Source organism: Polyodon spathula, chromosome 7 (assembly GCF_017654505.1).
Source record: "Polyodon spathula isolate WHYD16114869_AA chromosome 7, ASM1765450v1, whole genome shotgun sequence".
Lineage (NCBI taxonomy): Eukaryota > Metazoa > Chordata > Actinopteri > Acipenseriformes > Polyodontidae > Polyodon > Polyodon spathula.
In genome coordinates this window covers 1,675,360-1,690,762 of record NC_054540.1, presented here as the reverse complement: position 1 = coordinate 1,690,762, position 15,403 = coordinate 1,675,360, and the positions used below count along the sequence as shown (strand labels likewise).

General features: G+C 37.3%; 1 protein-coding gene across 1 annotated transcript in view; it reads left to right on the top strand.

Annotated features, from left to right (window-relative positions):
* The first annotated feature begins 824 nt into the window (after positions 1–824).
* Positions 825–15,403, top strand: part of LOC121317980 (ras-related protein Rap-1b-like) — a 36,376-nt gene continuing 21,797 nt past the window's right edge. Inside the window, exon 1 of the mRNA XM_041254095.1 lies at positions 825–924. The gene's annotated coding sequence lies outside the window, so the exon portion shown is untranslated. The remainder of the gene's footprint in view (positions 925–15,403) is intronic.

Below are 15,403 nucleotides of genomic sequence, written 5' to 3'. Positions count from 1 at the left end.
GTTGTTTAAAAATGAATATGAACTTATTTTCTTTGCATTATTCGAGGTCTGACAACACTGCATCTTTTTTGTTATTTTGACCAGTTGTCATTTTCTGCAAATAAATGCTCTAAATGACACATACCTATAAATAGTAAAACCAGAGAAACTGATAATTTTGCACTGGTCTCTTCATTTTTTTCAGAGCTGTATATATATGTAATTTTTTTTGATCTTTCATTGATTTATTCATTATTAGGGGAGACCCTGTCTTGTTCATACAAGGGACATTTTGAAAGTGTTGGTGAAGATTGCTATTTAAATACAGCTGACTGTAGTACTGATCACTGTGTCCATTATTACATTATTATAGTTATGCATATCACACCGTATGACATTTTCCCAATAATAATGAACCTCAGAAGCTGAAAAAAAGAAGCAATGAGGATCATTTCTATGTGACTGGGTTCAGAAAATAATTATGAGGATTATTTAAATCAACGTGTAGGCGCGCCCCACGAGCAGATGTTGAAATGTATTTATTTGGAAAAAACAAAACAAAAAACACAGTACTATTATGGCTTGATTTGATTAAACCGCCATTATTTAATAGATCGTTTAAAAACATTATTATCACATACATTCAGCAGAAGAATAATGGCGTTTATTAGAAGCTGCGCACGCAGTCTGCACAGCAGTCAAACCCAGGCTGCAGAGACGCCTCTCTCAATGTAAGCACACGAGGAGCACATCTCTGTATGAGAGTGGTGCTGAAACCGAGGCTGCGACGTCATGCTCAAAACTCTCAACCCCGCCCCCAGAGAGAGCGAGAGAGAGAGGGAGAGAGAGGGAGAGAGAGAGAGAGAGAAAGAGAGAGAAAGAGAGAGAAAGAGGGGCGCAGCTTTAGAGAGACGCAAACAGATTGGAGCGGCGGAGAGGGACATTGTAAGTATTCTGTGTCCGGCTACATTTTAATTTAACTTTGTGATATTAGCAGGCGGTGTAAACCGTCGGTATAACAATGCGGATGGCTTTTAACAGTGGCGGAGTCCCGCCCGTGAGACGGCAGGGCGGTAACAGTTGGGTAAATGAACACGGAATCCGGTTTATTAAATCATTTTTAAACACAGCCGATTTGCGGAAGAGCAGGTCAAATGTCTAAAATATGGCGGAGCCAGGCTGAAACAGACCATCTCCTCCTAATCTTTTCTTTTACTTGACAGCATTGCCTTTCGTGTCGGTCCCCGAGGTCCACTTCAAACTTTTTGGCGTTTTTGAAATATTGTTAGGCTAAGCCCCCGCTGGGTGCAAGGAGGGCAGAGGCGATGGCGTTTTGTGATTTTTTTTTTTTTTTTTCCTTGTGACAGGGTAAAGTTATAACGGAAATGGAAAAGTTGTCAGATTGTGTAGTTTTAAAATGTGAATTTTCTGGTTCCTCGTCACACCACCCGATCCATCCAGACCCGGTTGTTTTAAGATGCAGTAAGGGTGTTGAGCTTTTGTAAAAGAAATAAAAATAAATGAACGTTAATGCCAATTTTTCATGTTGTTTTTAGGACATTTTATTGAAGCTTCTGCAAGCAAAGAAGTCGCTAGGGGTTGATGTCTGAGCCCCGCCTAGTTCAGTTCATACTGTGAGGATAGCTGTCGTTTTTTTTTTTTTAAATACCTATAGTATGAAATCTTTTTTTGTTTCTTCTTTTTTCTCAACATACAAAATAAAGTCGAATTGTGACCATATCCGCAAAAGCCTACAGAGCGGTCTTTGAAGCGTGGTTTGCCTTGTCAATTAAATAACGTAATTGAAGCCGGTGCCCTATTTCATTAACGTACCAGTAGATAGTATTAATTCTCGTACTGACATAAGAAACCTTATCAAAACCAAAAATGATCGACGAATGAATTGGACAGTTAGTATTTTGTGATGGTTGTATTAAAATAAATACATGTTTGTTTAGACGTATGTTTTCTTATTTAAAGAACTGTACACTAGACACTAAAACAGGCGTGTGTATAATATTAAAATGCCGGGATGTTGTTATTGCAGAATATTGATTTATTGTCTGTACTATTTAATAAGGGCCTATCCAAAAATTCAACGTGACTTAAAATGAAAATTGTGTAACGTGTTAAATGGTTTCCTCCTGCTGTGTCGGTTAGGCTTTGCATGGAGTGATGGCACAGCTAAACTTTTTCTACTGTAACAGCACATTTGACAATGTACTGTACAGCCAAAATACAGTATCATTTTATTTTCACCTAATAACAAATGGTTTTAAAGTAGAAGTTGTTGCTGTCATAGTGGTTAAAGTAGGGCCCAGTGTTTGTGTGTGTAGTTGAAGTGTTTTAAGATTAGACGGTTGTGATGCTTCAGATGTGTTGATAGTGTAGTTCTAATATAAGTCTTCTGCCTGGCAACATTGTATTGGATAAGGTTAATTTGAACTTGTGCACTACATTGATGTGTGCTGACAGTGAAAGGGAAACTTGATGGCAGTTTCATTTAGTTTGTGCCAGTCATCTATTGTGTGTGTGTGTGTGTGTATATGTATGTGTGTGTGTATAGATAGATAGATAGATAGATAGATATATATATTATATATATAGATATAGTTTGTGTATATATATATATATATATATATATATATATATATATATATATATATATATATATATATATATATATATATATATATATATATATATATATATGTAATAGTATTTATGTGTATGTGTGTGTATATATGTATGTATATATATATATATGTGTGTGTGTGTGTGTATATATATATATATATATATATATATATATATATATATATATATATATATATATATATATATATATGTGTGTGTGTGTTTTTTTAAAATGAAAAACTGCAGTGTTTTTTTTTAAAGCCTTTTTATATGTGTAATTCAGTGGAAAAATGTGCTTGCTTAATGTATTTCCTTGAAATTTTATCTGCAACAGTTAAGACTTGCCAAATAAATCCCATAGGTTCAGAGCAATATAATTGTTGGGTTGGGGCTCATGTGTTGTCCATGGGTTTTTCCTGTGGCAGCCTTTTGTACTCCATTCACTGCAATTGAAATGTTATATTGTATGCAATTTCTTAATGCATAGTACAGTGCATTTGTATTCAATCTATGCAACGTTAAGGCTCAGCATGGTTCAATGGCTGTATAGCCCCTGGCAGCTTTAGGTTGTCTTCCAGAGTATGTATTACTAAACCTGTTCCCTTGCCATATATTGCACAGCAGAGGTAATTTTCTCCGTCTGAAACGACAGTATAAATAAAATTGTAAGTTGAAATGTCTGGGAGGTTGCTTTGTTCATTTTGTGTGATAGCTCTGTCAATAAAACGTTGACTGTTTGCAGTAAGGGGTTGTGATGGGCTGATCGTAGACTTGCAAACAGCTGAACGGGTGCAGCAGCTTGCGAGGGCCAAAGCAAACACAGTGGGAATGGAGGGTCACTGGCTTGGGCAGCATACCTTTGCAAATATTTCTTTGTGGTTTATTTTCCTCAGAAGCCTGTGGGTTCTTCATTTGCATGTCCAGAGCTGATATGTGACATGTAGTGTGTATTTGTATGTGTAATTCTAAAACCCAAAGTAAAGGAACAGCTGCAATATTCTTGTAAGGTGTTGTGTATTGCAGTCATGACTTTTTATGTTCAAGTTGTGTGTAAGGCTTGACAAGTTGTTTCTGTAATCTTATAGGATCATCTTGTCTGTACACTTAACAAGACTTTATCTCAATGATAATCTTGTAGCATGATCAAATTAGAGTTTTCTATAGCAAGGATCAAGCTAACTACCCGATTTGCAACTTTTCAACAGCTTACTTCTAACAATTGTTAGAAAGACAATTCGCCATTATTTACATTATTGTAATTATAATAAAGTTGATGTAGCCAACATAGTAAGATTGATTACAAAAAAAAAAAAATGTTCCCACAGAAAAATGCATTCGGCAACAATACAGAATCTGTGCCTTTTTTCTGCATTAATGTCTTAGAGTACCCTAATTGTTTCAGTTGTCTTGTCGTTTTTGTTTGTAATGGGTGGTTTTCCGTTACAAAACTAGGTATGAGGAAGTTTGTGAATTTGTCATGCCACTTGGCCTACAGTTTATTCACATGATTTTTGCAAAGGGGTCATTACAGTTGAAGTGGACCCAATTCTAGAGAGGCGTTTCCCTCACTTTTCTACAGGTTGATATAGGGTTCCAGGGTGGGTGTGTGTGCTTGCCAGGGAAGGGCAGTGTAACTCCTAACCATGTGGTGAGAAAGTGTCTGAAGGTGGTACAGAAAATGATCATTTTGATGACCTTTTAACCTATTTTTTTCTATGTGGGAGACAGAGTTGGTGTAATGACTTCTTGTTTCCAGTTAATTGAAGTATGACATTAATGTTAAGGGTCGAGCATCCCCCTCTTTGATTCAGTGAGTGTGAGTGACAAAAGACAGGAGGTGGCCTGTCTGTTTATGCTCTAGCACTTTTCTCTGTAAATATCAGTAGGATAGGATTCCTGTAAAGTGATCATGCCTTCAGAAGTGCAGTTATAAATGGGCAACAAGTTGCTATATATAATATCTCTCTCATGTATGTGTATTATATATATATATATATATATATATATATATATTATATATATATGTATATATGTGTGTGTGTGTATATATATATATATATATATATATATATATATATATATATATAATAAATATATATATAAATATCTGTGTGAGTGTGTATGTATGTATAATCTCCTATAAGTATTATGTATGTTTGCAAGAAAGAGAAAAGAAAATCCATTCTCGGTTCTTGTGCATTTATATTTTGCTATTAAACTCTTATGGATTGAGGTTGTTCTGTGAAAATCTGTTGTGTACTAAAATAATAATGCTTTTAAAAAGACCAAATTCCAAATAGGCTTTTTATTTTAATAGATTCTATTGATTTTTTTTTTTTTTTAGTATTACTGTGCGTGACAGTCACTATAAGATTGCTACCTTTATTAAAAATGTGCACTGATTAATCTATGGTTAATCAGCTAATGCCCAATATAAATTAACCAACCAAATATAGACACCCCTGATAGATAGATATAGACTGTGTTTGATTTCTCAAATGTAGGATTCCGTTATTTATTTCATTCTTCAGCCATTCCTTAAAAATGTTGTTTGCTACACTTGGCAAAGGATTCAGTCTTAATTGTATTGTAGATATCCTTTTAGTAACATTGCTTAAAACACCAGGTTATTCGTCCTTTTTAAAAATCAGTTTTAAGGATAGCAGCACCATGATTAAAATTCTGAGCGCAAGCCATGAATGTCGTTATGATAGTGGTCCTGCCAGAAGATCCTTATTCCTATGAAGTCTTGGGAATGATATTTGTGACTAATCCAGAGGGCTTGAATTTCAACGCAGGATCGCAGGAATCGCGCCTTTTCCAAGTTGCTCCCGCATACCTGCAACTTCCAGTGTGGGAAAATCCCGCAGAGATATTTTAAGACACCAAGCTAATGTATTTTCCACCCAAATTAGAATGCCCGAAACGCTGCAACAATCTCTAAGGAAGTGGGTAGTCAGTGACTAAAGCACTATGAGCCACATTCTGAGTAGATCTGGTTAAAATAATTAAATGTAAAGCTGTATATTTTAAGTGCCGTGAGACTTTATTCTCTCGTACGTGATTCTACGCCGATATCTTTATAGAAACTCGGTACACTGCAGTAAGTAAACAATTAAAAAATAAATAAGTATGATATTAAATCTATCTAGGTGGTGTTTTGCAAGCAGTGACTTTTGCTTTAACTCTTAAAACTCAGGCCCATTCATTTTGGGGCGCCAGCACACAGAGGGTTACGCACATATTACTCAGGCACTGTAAAAGCCTCCTACCTGGTTCATGGCTTGTTTAAAAGTACAGATTCGGGTCTTTCCAAAGACGCATTCAGTGTGTGTATGCGATAAAATGGTGCAGTTTTTTTTGTTTGGTTTTTTTTTAAGCTAGCAATGATTACAATATATATAGCAGTGACCAAACAGGGATTTTTTTTTTTTTTTTTTTTTTTTTTAACAACATATATTCTCACCTCTGCCACATGGTATGCCTGATCCTGTTGCTACTTATGTAATTTGAAAGAACATTTTTGTGGCCTTTCATTTTATAGTTGACATACATAAATGCAAACTGTGAAAAACAGGCAGAAATAGGGCTGAGTGGAAAGAGTGGTTAAAAACAAAAGCACCTTTTTATTCTGCTGCATTCAAAAACTTCACATCAGGCGATGGCAAGAGTGCTCTGTCTCACAGTGATGAACAGCTGGTCTCCTGATAGCAGCTTATTTTAAAGCGACACCAGTGTGAATGATGATGCATCATGGAAAAAAAAAACCTCCTTTTTTGCCCCTCCCTCCCTCCCGGGTCCACCACCATTGGCTGCAGCATAGGGGGAAATCCCTCCAGCACACAAATGAAATTCAGGCACTGAATCCAGCATTGCAAACATTACATTTCATCGAATGGACCTGTTTGTAGCCGCCTTGGAGTACTGATTTAGATCAAATACACTGAACTGATGTGACTCGCACCATTCACACACAAAGTTCGCAACAAGTGTGCCAAGACTCTGCTAACCCTGTTATTAAAATGAATAACCTAGGGCTTCTGTAAGGAGTTGCAACTAGGTTTTGCACAGGCTCTGACTGTGGATAATTCAGTAGTACTGGTGAATTGGAAATTAATTTGGGAAACGTAAGCTCGTTGCTTGAAAGAGTAATGGCACAGTTTTTCTTATAGTGAGCCTCACACCCAATTAGGAAGTAATGTTTTTGGGTAACTTAACTGTTCGTACAGCTGTTTAAGTTTATATGTTAAATTAAAATGATACTGCACTATTTGTACTAAGGTCAATATTATGTTTTCTGTGCATTTGCTTCCGTTATTGAATCTTCTTAAAACCCCAGAAATGATTTTGCTTTCCAGTAACTTTGAAAAGCATACGTTTATTATGGAATGCCTTGACAGTGTCTTTCTCAGTTGAAAAGTACCTGTGTGCAGCTCTTGGGAAATGGTCTGTTTGAATCCCACCACTGTGGATTCTGATCTCCCCAGGTCCCAGAAGTCAAGCAGGGCTAGTCCTGGTAGTACTTAAAGACCTCCAAGGAGAGCACCAGATGCTGTTGGCGCGCAGTGGCTTAGTTTCATGCAGTCTATCCCCACTGTGAGAAACTCTCCGATACGACGTTAAGGGAGAGCACTGTGCTGTTGAAGGTCCCTAGAAACCTGGGTTTTAATGTCCTCTTCCATTGAAGTGTAGTCCCATGAAAGGTAACTTTATGTGCTACACTCTATCAGATTCTGCACCAGAGAAGCAGTACAGACGGCAGTGGCTGCCTCTTCCTGATGTTTAAAAGCAAATCATGTTTACTCAACTATAGGAATTAGCCTGGAGTTAAAGTGAGGTTTATCTTCTGTCTGCTGTTTTTAAGTAGTTTTAGGTTTAGTGTTTTAGTAGCAGCATATATGCAACATTAGTGTGTACAGTCCTGTATGAATCAAATTATTGACTGTATTAGGTATAGAAACGATATACTGTTGGCATACAGTAAACGTGGCAAGTACCTTTTTATATAGTGTCATGTCCACCAGTATAGTATGCCAGGGGTGTTCATGTCTGTTTCAGAAGGTGGTTTAAGGAGACTTGCAAAATGTAGGAACGAGTTGCACATGTGAGGGGAGGGGTGGGTGAAGTTGGCACGGCTGGAAATAGTTTGCAACTCTGTCGCAAGATGAACTGTCTGATGATACTTTCCGGTGAGTCAGTCATGCAGAGTTCATGGTTTTGCAGTGGGAGCAGGTTCTACAGTTCCTGGGAAGATTGCAAAGGCGATGGTTGGTGGGTGGGTTGCATTTCCTAGTCGGTTTCCTCCCTGTTATACAGGGATTACAACTAATACATGTGGGCTTTCACTTGACGAAGTCGTTGACACCCTGTCCATCAGTGAGTTACAGATAGTCACTTGACACATTTTTTTGCATGGTGTATTGTGTGTGTGTGTGTGTATATATAAAGATTGTGCAACTTTGCAAAGTATAGTTAAATAGGGATATAACTGCTTTTTTGATTTTTAATAGATCTTGGACAATAGTTTTGCAAGGTTCCTTGAGGACTGCCCTTAACTGCAGCAAAACAAAATTAATAATGGTCAAAGCAGGGTTTTGAACACTTTATTCCAGCCAGAGGTCTTATCTGAGACCTGTCCTGCAGCAAGGACACTTGCTGTTAGCAGAGGCTTGGAGTGGGAGGAAGGGCAGTTGTCAAATGCAAATCATGATTTTACTGTACATTTAATATTTGTGTAAGTGGTATTAACACTAGACCTAGTTTCAAGGAATAGCCACATTTGGTAAAGCCTGTAACTGATGTAAACACTGGTGACAGTAGCAAGTGAAAGCAGAAGCACTTGCTATCCTTGGACAAAATTGTTTCAGGTTGTGATGTACCCTAAGCTAGCATGAATGGCAGACTTGCGGACACATGCAGAACCATGAAAACTATTTGAAAAGGAAAAGAACAGACTTTTTTTGTAGCAGCATAGGAGTGTATGCAATATTAATATGCAACTATATATCTATATATAATATATATATATATATATATATATATATATATAATATATATATATATATATATATATATATATATATATATATATATATATATATATATATATATATATATATATATATATATATATATATATATATATATATATATATATATATATATATATATATATATATATATATATATATATATTTATATATTGCATAAGTATTCAACCCATTTGCTAATGCAGCCCTGAATCAGCTTGGGTGCAAATGATTTGTTTATAAGGTCGCAAAATTAGTGAACTTGTTTCTGCCTGTGTGTACTCAAAGTGGTTTAACTTGTAGATAATTTCCCTCAGGTATATAAAGACTTTCAAGCTGAGTCTCACATAGTGATCCAACAAAGCAACCATAAACACTAAGGAGCTTTTGAAACAAGTCAGGGATAAAGTGGTAGAGAGGCACAGAGAAGGAGAAGAGTACAAAAAAAATTCAAAGGCATATCCCTCTCAGCACAGGAAGTCCATCATTAAGAAGTGGAAGATGCATCATACTACCCAAACGCATACTTTCTACTGGAATATACATACGTGTGTCTGTGTAAAACCTGTTCCTGTCACACAGTTTAGATGAAAGAAATGTTTCTCTTTTTAATCACAAGATTCCACCATAGTCCACCTATACCAGCAAGAAACTAGTATACTGCTGACATGAGGAAATGCAGTCTCTGCAAGGCTTGCTTCTTCACTGTAACTTTTCATGCTGAGTGCGTCCGTGTCACTTGTCTTGGCCTGCTCAGAAATGTTTAGGCAGCGTATCGCTGGGAGCAAGCATTTCCTGCTGCCCTGATCAAGATAAGTGGGTGGTGACTTTGCATTAAGGGTATGGAATCGAGTTAATCTGATACAAAGCGCTGTGTTTCTTGTTTTCTTTTTTTTCCTTTACCCTAATATGTAAGCCTAGCGCTTCCTGTCAAAATGCATCTGGCTGTCAAGACAAGTTAACTATTTCTGTGTTCTCCCTGAACCGGGGGGAAAGATAACTGGTCTTCATTCCTCTGCTGGCTTCCACAGTGTCAGATAGCATTGCTGAGGGGTAGGTTAGGGTTGACTCATGTAATTGTTAGTACTGCACAGAAGGCTTTAATAACCAGGATCCATGCACTGAAGAATGTGTTTTTGTTTGTTTTGTTTATTTTGCAGCCTGGCGGTATATGATGTACTGTATTTATGTTGACCTTGTTTTGCCTTAGGCATGTAATAAGGAAAGGTTCAGCCTGCTTTGTTTAAATAGTAACACTTTAAAAGAAGTGTCTGTATTTCCAATGTAACTAACACATGATTTCCTACTGATTTCAAATGAAATTCCTATTGAATTCAAAAGTCACAAGCATGAGTTCATGGCATACTTTTCATAACATTACCCATAATGCACATGAAATAATCATGAACAGACACTTATTTTAAAGCGTTACCATTTAAATAATGCAATGCCTGCTGAAAGTTCCTTATTTTTTATGTTGTATAAAACATGCACCTGACTTATGCACAGAAACATCCCAAATTCAGGGATGGAAATAAGACTCCCATTACATAGCAGTTTGATTAGTGCTTGGACAAATAAACGAACGAATATTTTTTGGCATGTATGCTGATACAAAAATCAGATGTTTGTATTCGCTACAAATGACAAAATACCTTGCACTTATTTACCACTTCACTGGTTGCGTGACAGTTTTAAAAAAAAAAAGGTAAATGAAAGAGCTCTGTGAGATTTAATATATAAAAACAAAAAAACACAGGATCAACACAGCAGCTGTTGAGCCTCTATTTAAAAGTTTTAGTCAGCAAAAAGTAAATAAACCAGATTATGCGCGTGCACACAGGGATCTATGGAAAGTCATCTGGGACAAAAACATGTTGTGCTGCTTTAGATAGTCAGACTCTCATGGAACAGAAAAAGGCAAGCATGTAATTCTGAAATGCCTGTGTAGTGATTTGTATATACAGTAGATTGTGTATATTATTTTCCCCTTCACTTTACAACACCATTTCCATGTTTGTTTTGTTTGAAGTTAAATTTCAGTTTTTGTTTGCTTGTTCAGCTACAAAAATTCACAAGTAACCCTCATGCTACTTTATGAAAACGTGTCTGGCTGCTGTTTACTGTGAAGAAACGACAATGGCAAGGATTTCTTTTTAAAAAGTGATAAATAAAATGCTGTGTCAGCTTTGTGTACTATTTATTTTGTGAATAAACAAAACAACGTTTAACTTGAAGTGCTGTTTGGCATCATTTGTTTTGTAGTTAATTCACTGGGGTAAAGTAAGCCCTACACAACGTTGTCTTTCCTCCCGGGATAGTCTTTTACTTTAACATTTTAAGTTCTTGCTGTAAATAAAGGCACACACACAGGAGCCACGCCCCCTGCTGCTATACCGTCTCTACCTGCCTTTGAAGCTCATGCTTTTTATTACTTTTTGAAAAAGGAGTATCAGAATTAATATTTTAATTGTGAGCGAATATCCGAACGTGAAAATCCCGTATTCGTCCCAGCAGTAAGTTTGATCCATTTCTGGTTTTGCTATGAGTTTAATATGTTGTGCCTGTGCTTGTTGCCAAAAAACTAGGTCTTAAAATTTAAAGCCTGGAATAGGTGAAAGTGCTATGCAATAGGAGTCTTATCTCCATCCCTGTAATGCACCTCAAAATACATGTTGCTCACAAGGGTTTTAACCACCTTGACTCAAAACTTAAAGGTACTGTATATGTGGTTAGCCACCACCTATAGATGAGAAACAGATCTAAACAAATCTTACTTTAAAAATCTGTTGTGATCATGAATACCCCTGACTTAAGATCTCTGTTTTACAGTAGCATCCCATACGCAGGACCATGTACAGTTGTATTCAGTTCTCTCCCCTTTTTTTTTTTTTTTTTGTTTGTGTTGATGGACTTCCTTTATTTAGGCTGTCTGAACAAGGAGAGAGACACTAGTGACCTGCCCGTCATAGATTTTTATGGAGAACAAGAGGAAAAAAACGAACGGCAGGCACACAGTTTACCGAAGTCTCAAAGCGTTCTTGCACAGTAGTAGTTACTGTAAATTACATTGGTACAAGTAGAAAATGGGAATGTGCTTCAAGACAAGTGTAGATCAAGATTGTGTATTCTTAAATATAGTAAAGATCCTTGTAGACTGTATGAAACTTCAGTCTTGTGCCTTCAGTGTAGTGAAGACTAACAAGAAGCATTGTAAAGCTGCATCGCATGGGTGTCTTGTTTAAAAGGAGCGCTATCCTGCATGAATTATACAGTTAATGAGGTGGTGGTTAAATTGTCAGTACTGTTTATGCTAACTGTGTTTGCCCAATAAAAACCTGTAATTATGTAACCACATCTCTTAATCATGTATCTGTGTAGAAGATTGTAAACAATTCCAGTAACTGACACTCGCTCGTAGCGGAGGCTGTTTGGCACACATTTTAGATTTTTTTGGTTTATGTTAAAGGGATTTTTTTTTTTTTCACACCAAAGAAAGACTTACTGTTGCCAAAAGGGTGTGTATTCTTTCTCTCCCCAACAAGTTTCCAGTTTGAGCTCCTGGAACAATTAAGAGATGAGCTGAACATTTTCAGTTTTAACAGCCCTGAATCTTTATTTCCTTTCACATAGTCTGCATCTTTTTAAACCGCATCCCTCTGCCAAGATCGATATATTTCTTACTAACCAAGAGGAATTGAGCTGTTGGCTAAATGTTTTAATATCCAGCAGTCAATTCAGGGGCACTGGAATTAGGGGTGCGGCAGCACCCGCTGGCTTTGCATGGCTTCCATCATATATAGGGGTTACAGTTTTGTTCAGTGGCTTTCGGCACCCCCCCACTTTAAAAATTGTTCCAGTTTTTTTTTTCTATTTTGTTTGGCAAAGCGGAATCTCATAGAGATTTGAAATGTATGGCCTTAAAATAATAAATAAATTGTCTTCATAAAGTTTTTTATATTTTATATCAATAGCCCAAAAGAGTTTCAGAGATATTCAACTTTATTCATAAAAAGCAGGTGTTGAAATACATTCCTTAATCACAGCACTTGAGCTGAGGCTTTGTGAACAGAGCCTGTAGTGTGCAGCTCTGAGCTTTTCTTTCTGATGTGGGGGTGAGCTGTTCACATGCTGCACTGGCCAGATGAGGCAAGGCTCATGCTTGGCCAAAACAAAGTGGCATTTGTCACCAGGGTTGTACAAATATTCCGAGAGATGACTCATTACCATGTTGATCTAGAAGCTTTGTGTCTTTGGGTGTTGCTGCAGTCACTTGCACATAGTGTTTCTGTTTACCGCTCCCCAGTCTCCTGGCGCCATGTGTATAAGTTACTGTGATTCAGTCCGGGAGATGATTTTATTTTAATCTTCATATACAGATTGATGCACCGAAGCACTTCTGGGTCCTATTTTGTCACAGTGCAGTATTGGTATTGTAACTTTGGATTCAATTTCAGTATTTGATGAGAGGCTCAGTCTCATATATATATATTTTTACACCATTTTCTTTTTCGTAATGCACAAAGAATATGTATTTATCTTGTATTCTACAAGTATATTCCTTTGTACTTGCTTCCTCCAGTTGCATATCGATGCGTTTCTGAAAGTTGTTTGTAAATGCTGGTTTCTGCTGCATTGCTCCTATTAGGTTAGGTCCAAATGTCCAGTCAGATAAGTGGCTTCTCAGGATTGCAGTGTTAAACAGGTCCACAGGGCACCTGCCCCTCTAATACAGTATTTATAGCTTCGCTATATCAAGTGGGTGGCTGTGACCTTGATGTACAGAGCAATCTGCTTCAGTTGACCAAGTTAAGGATGGGGTTTCAGGCCAAGTTGGTGCAAGCAAAACTCAGTTCCATACTGTACCAAGCGGTTTAGTCTAAGAACAGCAGTGTTTGAAGGGGTCCGCCCAGTTTACATTTCACCCCATATCTCTCTGATAATACTGTTGAATTGCTTATGCAGAGGAGTTGCTTAACAGAGACAATGGCATCCTGCTTGTACAGTACCAGCACCTGTAGATCAAATGCAGGATCAAGTAATTAGTCAGCTGACTTTAATTCCTTCCCTAGACGTAGTTCATGCACTCGCACTTCCCTTTATATACAAGAAACCTCTTTTATATAAAACTAAACATGGTTTTTAGAGATGAAGGGTACAATACAGTATACTACACAACACAAAAGACTTTTTAAAAGACAGCTGAAAGACGGTTTACAGTGCTGTAGTCTCCGTAAGAGGAATATTTTCACCACATGAGGCCCCTTTTTTTATAGAATGTGAAGAATAGTCTTGCTGCAGGAGTTAAGGAACAAGTCCATCCTTGGAAAATATTTTTGTACAGTATATCATGTCTGCTTCTGCAGTGTGGGTTTGAGTGTACATTTAGAGATCAAGTAGTTGTTGCTCTAATACTTGAAACTAGGGTTTTTATAATTGACTGTTTTACGTCATATACATTTCTGTACATACTTGAAAATGAAAACACGTTTACAATATACAAAACATAAGGAGTATCAAAGCAATGTTCAAGAAAATTGTCTCTAAATCTTGGATTCCTCAAAGTAGCCACCCTTTACCTTAATAACAGCCTCACAAACACAAGGCATTCGGTTAACAAGTTTCAGCAGGAAATCACCCGACAAGTCTTCCCAGCTGTTCTGCAGCAATTCCCAGAGATGTAGGGCACTTGTGGGTAGCTTTGCTTTGACTCTTCTGTCCAGTTCGTCCCTTGCAAGTTCTATGGGATTGAGGTCTGGAGACTGGGCAGGCAAGGTCATTAGATTGAGTTGTCCTTCACTTTCCTTCTTCGCCAGATAGTTCTTGCACAACTTTGAGGTATGTTTTGGGTCATTATCTTGCTGAAGAATGAAGGACTGCCCAACTAGCCGTAATCCTGATGGAATGGCATGCCTCTGAAGTATGCTATGATAGCCATGCTGGTTGAGACAAGCACATAGAGAAAGTGTAAGTTGTTGTATGCACAGTGGTATAGGATGTTATGTCTCAAAAGCCATGTATAAAAATGGCCTGCTCAAATGGTTCACACCAGAGCGTTCTTTCTTGCAGAATGCTTGCAAAATGCATCTTTCACTGCTCCCAGGCTTGAGGGAAACAAGCTTTCACTCTGCTTTGGGTTAAAATCAGCCCTTTGTCAACCACACTACAAGACACTTGGTGTGTGTGTGTGTGTGTGTGTTTTTTTTTTTTTAAATACTTCCCTTTATATAAAAATGAAAAATGAATGAGCCCCTGATGAGTGCATAGGTCATGCCTGTTGTGAATGTACAGTGGCAGGTGAGTGGGGCTTTCATACAAGCTCCTGTATGCAGGCTTGACTCCCAGAAAGGATGGAATTAGCTTCCTTGAACAGTAAGAGCTTTATTCATTAGTGAGGTGGAAATAATGGCAGTAATCCATTAACAGTAGGGAAGGTCTCCTTGAGTAACCTGCAGAGTTTAGTTGAAAGTCTTTGAAGAATACCTTATGTAGTGCCCTTTTTTCAAATACGTTTTTTGTCTACTTGGAGATTTGTTGTGTACATGTATGTATTTATTTATTTTCACATCATCCAAAGTATCAAAAAATGTACGCACCAGCACCATCTAGTGCACAGCTGTTTATAGCCAGCAATACAAAATCTAAACTTGATCTAAATTGGATCAGAAGGTGGTATACGCTCTTTCATGTATATAAAAATTACTTTGGCTGATCTAGCCAGTTACATATGTCTGTAGCAGGCAGCTAGTACTGAAGAG